General features: G+C 34.1%; 1 pseudogene; it reads left to right on the forward strand.

Moving 5' to 3' along the window:
- On the forward strand, positions 1-1,635 carry LOC111392339 (annotated as a pseudogene).
- Positions 1,636-7,904: the final 6,269 nt, after the last annotated feature.

Consider the following 7,904-nt stretch of genomic DNA (forward strand, 5'->3'; position numbering starts at 1 on the left):
ATGTGCTTCTACTTGTATGGTTCCCTTTGCAACAGGTTTTGCTTGCTGGATCCAAGTATCGAAAGCTTTTGTATCTTGGGATGCCAGGAACAACCAACACATGATTTGCTCATTTCATGCTAATTTATGTAGCCTTTCTCATTTTTGCTGGTCCAGATGCCTCGATTGCTGAGTTGACTGATTTTAGTTGTGCTGCTCAGTTATCAAGGAAAGCAGAAGTTTATCTACCGGATGATGATCTCAAGGTTAGATTGTCATTTATTTTACAAAGTCAAAACTCAATGAAAGCTCTGCCAATTATTTTCAGATTTATTGCTTTAGCATTTAGTAACTATTGTGGTTACCGACGTAACTGACATGTCTTATCCTGTACATTCCCAGCCAAGATATAATGGAGTTAGCAAGATCAAGAAGAGAAACTTCTTTGACATCTGTAAAAAGAAAAATGATCCCGAGACTGAGACCATATGTCTGCCTAACCCAATGATAGGATTTGGTGTACCATCGCTGCAGCGTGAGAGTATTAATTGATCTCTTCCTGATTCAGCAATTGGCGGATCTAGCCCCAAAGGGAGTCTGGGACACTATTTCAAGATTTTTGTATGACATTGAACCGGAGTTCATTGAATCTAAGTATTTTTGTGCCATGGTGAGGAAAAGAGGCTATGTTCATAACTCACCATAACACATTCTTTCTTGTTCCTCTTCCCACACTCACCATCCGGCAAGCATTTCCCTTGTCGTGAAAGTGGTGGCTCCAATGGGATACTAGAGAAAAACTGAACTGCATTCAAAGTGCCCTTGGGTGTGCAAAAATAACTGAGAGAATGCTCTTGAGAGATTTGATGGTGATCTGCCTACCTTTGTGCAAAAGTCTATTCTTGGCGAATGCCACAAATGGAATTTGGCTTGGGTAGCTAGGAACAAGGTTGCCCCTCTAGAGCGTGATGAAATGGAAATGAATTGGGGTTCCCGAAGTGTTGGGAAAAAGGGGAGGCAAGTATGGCACGATATGAAGTATTGATTGCACTAGCAAGAATAAGATTATAAACAAGAAGAAAGATTGGCGGAGGAATCGAGTAATATTATTATTGACAATCAATGGAGAGAAAAATACAATTTTAACAATACATAAACTGGAAGAAGATTCAAATATATATAGGGACAATCCAAGCCGTAGAAGCAGAGTTATAGATAAAATAGAATGCCCAAAAATTCCTTATCTTGATCTAATTAAGTCAACACAAATTTCAATTCCCAATAGGGCTTTCAAATAGAATGCAGAAGTAGTACTTCATCGACTAGGAATTAAATTGAAGAATGTAGTTTCAGTTGAGAAGTCCTAAGTGAATAGAGGTCTAGTTAGGAGCTGGTGGGAGTAGACAAATCAGACTGGAAATTTAAATGACTTCGATGATGTCCAGGCATTGGACGAAGAGAGACTCGAGGAAGTAATAAGTTATGTTGGTGGTTTTGATCTCATCATGGGTGGAAGTCCTTGCAACATTCTAGCGGATAGCAACAAAGTGAGCAGGGACAGATTGGAAGGGAAAGAGTCATCACTCCTTTATGATTATTTTCGTATTTTAGACTTGGTCAAGTCTATTATGCACGGGCCTGCTTAACTTAGTTTGAAATGCTAATTTTCCAGATACTTGTGGATTCATGGCTCCAATGACTTGTTAATAAATGAAATTGCGCAATGGGTTGCAGTTCAATTTCTCTATGAGGTCTTGTTTTTATGGAGATTCTTCTATCATTTTGTTGTGAGGTTAACCTATCATTTTGTTGTGAGGTTAACCATGTTTTCTATAGATCCTTAAATCTCGGAGGCAAACTTGTTTGCAATTAAGTAGCCTTGCGTTCAATTTTCTATTGAAACATTAAAAACATAAATAAATATTAATCTATTACACTTAAATATTATTTTGAATATGATGTCTAAAAACCCTAGGGTGTGTTTGATTACATTTATTTTTCATGAAAAATATCAGTTTTCTATCCAAATTCCTACTTGAAGAGTTTGATTACTATTTTTTCCATGAAAAACATTTTCCAATTTTTGAAAATATACCTATTTTTCCTTGTTTTTAAGGAAAACATTTTCCTTGGGTAGAGATGATTTTTCTTTTTAACGAAAGATGGAAAATATTTTATTTTATAGGTGATATTTTTCATGCTAATCAAACACATTTTAAATGGACTAGGTATTTTGAATTCGCCATCTAATGATTTCTCAATTTGAAAATTGTGATGTGAAGTTCGCCATCTATATTTCGAAACAGTACCAAGGGCGAGTAAAGAATTAATGTAACTTGGAAATAAGTTGAAAAAGGTCACATTGAAATTTGAATAAAATAGTCAATTATTAAATTTATTTCTAATTATTTCAAACTTTCTGTTTAGCAATTTTTCATTCCGATGTTTTGTGAATTTACAATGAATACTTCGACACGGTAGAAAGAACCTATCCTAACGAGTTAGTCAAAAAATAACCCGAAAGAGGTTGCTTCAAAATAAGAATTAAATGATCAAAAATTAGGATTATGAAAATCCATTTGTAAAGGTCATCTTTCTCTAATTATTTTTAACCTCCATTTAACGGTTTTGAGATTTGGAAAATGTGTTGTGGAAAATCATGCCCTGCATGAAATTTTTAATCCACTTGTACATTATACAAGCGCGTGTTTGATTTGAAGCTAGTATCATCTGTTAAGATTTGGGATCCATCTTAATAAGGTCAACCTTATTAAGAGGAGTAGTCCAAGATCTTTTTAAGTTGGTCAATGTTTTGGTATTTAACCGATGTGGAATTTTTATTCCTTAACACGCCCCCACAAGATGGTGGCTCATTTGAGCAGACCAATCTTGCAATCCGTTGCTCATTAATTGAGACTTATAATCGGATCGAATTGCTCGTTGGAGTTTAATGGGCTCTGATACCATATTAAAATTTGGGGTCTATCTTAAAAATGTCAACTTTATTAAGAGGAGTAGCCCAAGATCTTTTTAAATTGGTCAATATTTCGGTATTTAACCGATGTGGGATTTTTATCCCTTAACATCATCTGACATTGTCAAAAATTACGTTCAGCTTCTTGAGGAGCAGAAACGATTTGAGGATACTTTCGAAGTGTGTATACAGATCTTAAGGTATCCAGAAATGCAGGAAATACGGGGAAATATATCTGTCCAAATTTAAAACCATCAAGGGATTTGTTCGAAGAGGCTATTCAAGAACTTCCACCAATGGCTTTTGAGTTCAATATACTTGTGGTACACAAAGTTGAAGGAAAATTACGGTTTGATAGAATGTGAAATGGTGGTTTATAAACGAGCGTTCTAGATTATGAGATACGACTATGAAAAATACATAAAGCGTGCTACTTTTGCGAGTGTGTTATACGCATCATTCATCCATTTTCTTTTTATAATTGCAGCATACGAGTTTTTATTGATACAATAAGTTGAAGCTTAACCAGAAATCTCGTAATTTTTATTTCCATTATTGGATATTTCTTTCGATAATACAATAATGTTAGGGAAACTTTCAAAATGACAACCTCTTACTTTAATTCAATTTGATATTTACAACTTTTTGGACAGTTTCCATTCTTATTGTGTATGTATACTTTATTCTCCACATGACAAGACTAGCTTATTGGATCCATTAAATGTCTAAAATGTACATACTCTAATCAAACTAGGGGAACTTAATATGAATTTTTAAATCAAATATAAATAATTTTCCTTTTGTTTTTCTTCAAATTTTGTATCTTTACATATAAACAATTCTTAACAATATTTTTTCCTTATTAATCTTCTGCAATGTGCATGCAAAGGCACGTGTTTTGCACAACAAAATGTAGTTCATTATAACTTGACAAATAGTCCATAAAATCATGAATTAGCCACAAATTTAAGCATGGAACATTATTTTCTAGATATTATGAAATATAAAAAACTAACCATTTATACTTTTGTATTTGTATCTGGCCACCAGTGATAATAGTGCTCACATTTTCTGCTCAAATCCTCGGACGCATACAAATCATAAAATATGACGCTGAATAATATCAACAAGAAAAGAGCGAAAACCTCTATCTTCTTGAATAAAATGTACAAAGGGTCTGAATGTTGTTCCAACAACGGAGAATGTAAATACTATGTTTGTGCTAATTTAAATTCGGCAAGAAGTCCATACCTTTCCAAAAGTAGTATTGGATACCTTCAGTTGTCAAGCAAACAAAATATGGTAGTATTTGGTATTTGGATTAAATCTGTCGTCTCTCCTGTTAAAGATGCCAAATTGGGATAAGTGTGAAGAATGCCTTTTTTTGTTTGGGACCAAAGTAACTTCTGGATGCAAAGCAACAAGAGCTTTTGTCAAATTGCTTTCTTGCATTTCCCTGTTTTGCTCTTGCATAAAGCTCTGCAAACTTTTAGCGAATTGTTCTATATAGAGTTTGGTTGTAGGGCTTTCATCGAGTTAGTCATAGAATACATCCTCAATATATATCACTTTTTGACACTTCCACAAGTTGTAATAGCGCCGTTCGTTCTTCGATAATAATTTCACAGTTTTTCACATGCAACCCTGTTTCTGTGTCTGACACCTACTGATGGTGAATATTATTGGCTTTATCGTTACAACAGGATTTTCATCGGCAGTTGTCGGAGCAAGGGCAAGTCTTTCTCTTATAACATACTAGTTTTTGGCAAGTGCGATGCATCTGACATATTTGTAACAAGGTAGGGTACTCATGATTATTTTAGTTAGAGTTTGTAGTTTATTTTAGCGTTACATATTAAAAAAATTATTTTCTACTAATATGAACAAAGTTAAAATAGCACGAGAATATAGATAAATGAATATAAAAAATAAAATCTGTAGTTTATAGCTTCTGTTCTGCAATTTAACACGAAAATTTTCTGTGTGGATTAAATTGACAAAAAAAAGTTATAGATAAACTGATTTTATCACAAAATTGAAAAGGAAAATTAAGCTAATGCTATACACTATTAAAGAGGAAATTTAATAATAATGGCTGCTGGGATTCGAACCTATGTAATCTACAGCCACAACTTCTATACTCTCAGCGGAGCTTCCCAATATTATACCGTGTGGTAGTGAGTATTTTTTAGCGCCAAAACAGTAAAAGAATTTTTTGTAGTAAAACTAATATTTCTCTGTACTTAACATGTTTCACAGTCCTTTGTTTCTTCAAAATGTGTTCCTACTCGTATCCTTGGTTTTTTAATCAATAAATATCCTTATGACGTAATATAACTCCATTGCTGTACATCTCATCCCTAACATGAACGTCCTCTCCAAGAATGGTCATGTTCTCTACAAGTGCCCATTGCCCAACGGTTAAGTGCCGACCAGTATACTACTTGAAATGCACGCTTGGTTCTTGGTGGACCCCCACATTTGCGTTGCAGCATGAGAGCCTAACTATGATTAGTGTTGTAAAATTTTGTTTCGCAAGTGTACGACCCGTAACAAGTAATAGTGGACCTAAGAGTCCGGATTGCCGATCCCACAAAAACTATTTTCTAACACTTAATTCAATTTTTTTTTAACTACTATTTGACTAAAACAAATTAAAAGTTGTAAAATCTGGGTTTTAATTTAAATTCTAGAAAATAAATGGATGTTCACATGATTGGTTGGAGAATCAAATAATGAATGGATGTTAGGGTAAAATAACTTCACCAATTGATCACCTTTACATCTCAAATTAAAACTCAATTCTAATGTAGTGCTCATTTGAATTCTCCTTTTGTATTCAATTTACTCCTCTCGAGTTCTCATTGAGCCTATTCAACTAATTAAATTTCATATCTCTATGCAAATTTAACCTAGTTAAACGAGTTCTATATCGTAGGAATTCAATTATAACCGCAATAAATGGTATAAGTATCTCTACTCGTTATACTAATATACTGAATTTTACTACATAGTCTAAATCATAAACTCATATTTTTATTTGTAAAGAATTCAAAAAAATTATCAAATTATTGATCAGATAATTTAATGCATTTAATTCATAGTAAAATCAACACATAGAAAAATTAAAAACTGAGAATCTTAATAAGATAATGTAAAGGATTTCCATTGGTTACATTATCCCCCTAACAATGAATTTAGCTACTCATAGCGCAAGAAGAAAAATAGGAAACTTTGTTAGAATACATTACCGGATTTGTAATAAAGATGTAGAAGAAAAAGTAAAATTCTTGCACCAAGATTTCCTTCCCCTTCCAATGAATGTTTCTAATATTCAATTGTTTGGTGTTAATCTTTTTGAATTTCTCTTTTGAATCTCCCTTTTTGTTGTCTTGTCTCTAATGTGTCCCTTGCATGGCTTGATCCCACAGATTTTTTAGTGTGCGGCTCTCCCCTAATTTAGGTCTTTAATTGTGTATTTATAATGTTTTGGAGTTTAGGGAAAGATTTAGAGATGAGTTGGGTCGAGAAAGAATGGTAAAAACCCAAAAAAATTAATCACACACGGCGGCGCCTAGGCGTTGACTTTTTGTCAAAATTTCAGCATCATGGCGCCTAGGCACCGAGGGATAGCGCCTGGGCGCTGATGACTACTTCGGTTGCACTGCACAACCTTCAATATTTTTATCATAATTCTTTCTCCCAATATCCGATTGAGGCGATTCAAGATGCGTTGGAAAGGTAACTCAAAGGGTTACAACTTTGCTTCAAATATTATTCTCCAATTCGATCGTTTGCTATGTCAAAAAAATGAGTCTCAATATGAGGCTAAAAACTCGATGCAAAACCTTTTGGTTGGAAAATGATTTATGATCATATCTTGACTAAATTTGATCCCTTTGATACTTTCCTTCATCCAATTGGCTTCTAGAACTCTCGGATCTTCATTTCAAGTTTCGACACGACTTTTGATTAATTACATTTTAATCATCGAACTTTGGATCTCTTACATTTTGGTTATTTCATCCAATTTCGCTAACTTTTGCCTATTTCCTTCCTTTGGCCTCTTTTATCTCTTGTTTTCTCCACTTCCATCAATTTACAAAACAACACCGAAATCACTTGTTAGCACTTCTAAAATACTCTCCAAGATAGCAAAATCATAAAATTAATGGCATAATATAATGAGTGTAAATCACTCATCAATTAGACTACACACCAGGGCCAATCGCAACATTTGGTCCAATCAAGTAACCCACCCAATTTTGGCGCGCTCACGCACCAGGACATTTCCAATAATATGAATTTCGAAGAAGCTTTCTTTCTCAAGGAGTCCAAGTAAAGTCTCAGACGACTAATGCAATCCTTTGATTGTCCAATGTCCATCCAAACCCCAGGGAAGGACCATCATTCAGAGCTTTTCCTCTTGGACCAACCAATTTGGATTTGCACACCCATGACCATAATTGTCTCAGGATTCGCAATCCAAGGTGATAAGATAAGAATCAAAGGGCTTCAAATTATCGAAGTCTGGAAAGATCTTTTGCATTTTTCTTATTTATTTGAATATATTTCTGTCAGTCAGGTTTTTAGATTCAACATATAAAGTTTCAGTTGTGAGCTTCCTTCTCTAACCCGAACATCAGCAGGGAGATTGCTTTGAAAAGATTAAAACAGTAAAGAAAACAGATAGCAGGAGGGAAAAAAATATCGTTTGTAGAATAACCTGTTATGAGATAAGAGCCAATGGAACTGTTATGAACCTCTGGGGTTTGTGTTTTTGTCCAAACACCATCCATTTTGCTCCACTTCTGTAAGTTCATGATATTGAATAACCACATTGCCAAGTAAATTTTTTATTTTTACTCATATACACAAATATATTTTCCTTTGTAATAATGTGCGTGCACAAGCACGTGTTGCACCCAACAAAGTGAAGTTCATTATAACC

This window comes from Olea europaea, unplaced genomic scaffold (assembly GCF_002742605.1).
Source record: "Olea europaea var. sylvestris unplaced genomic scaffold, O_europaea_v1 scaffold921, whole genome shotgun sequence".
In the NCBI taxonomy this organism is placed as follows: Eukaryota; Viridiplantae; Streptophyta; class Magnoliopsida; order Lamiales; family Oleaceae; genus Olea; species Olea europaea.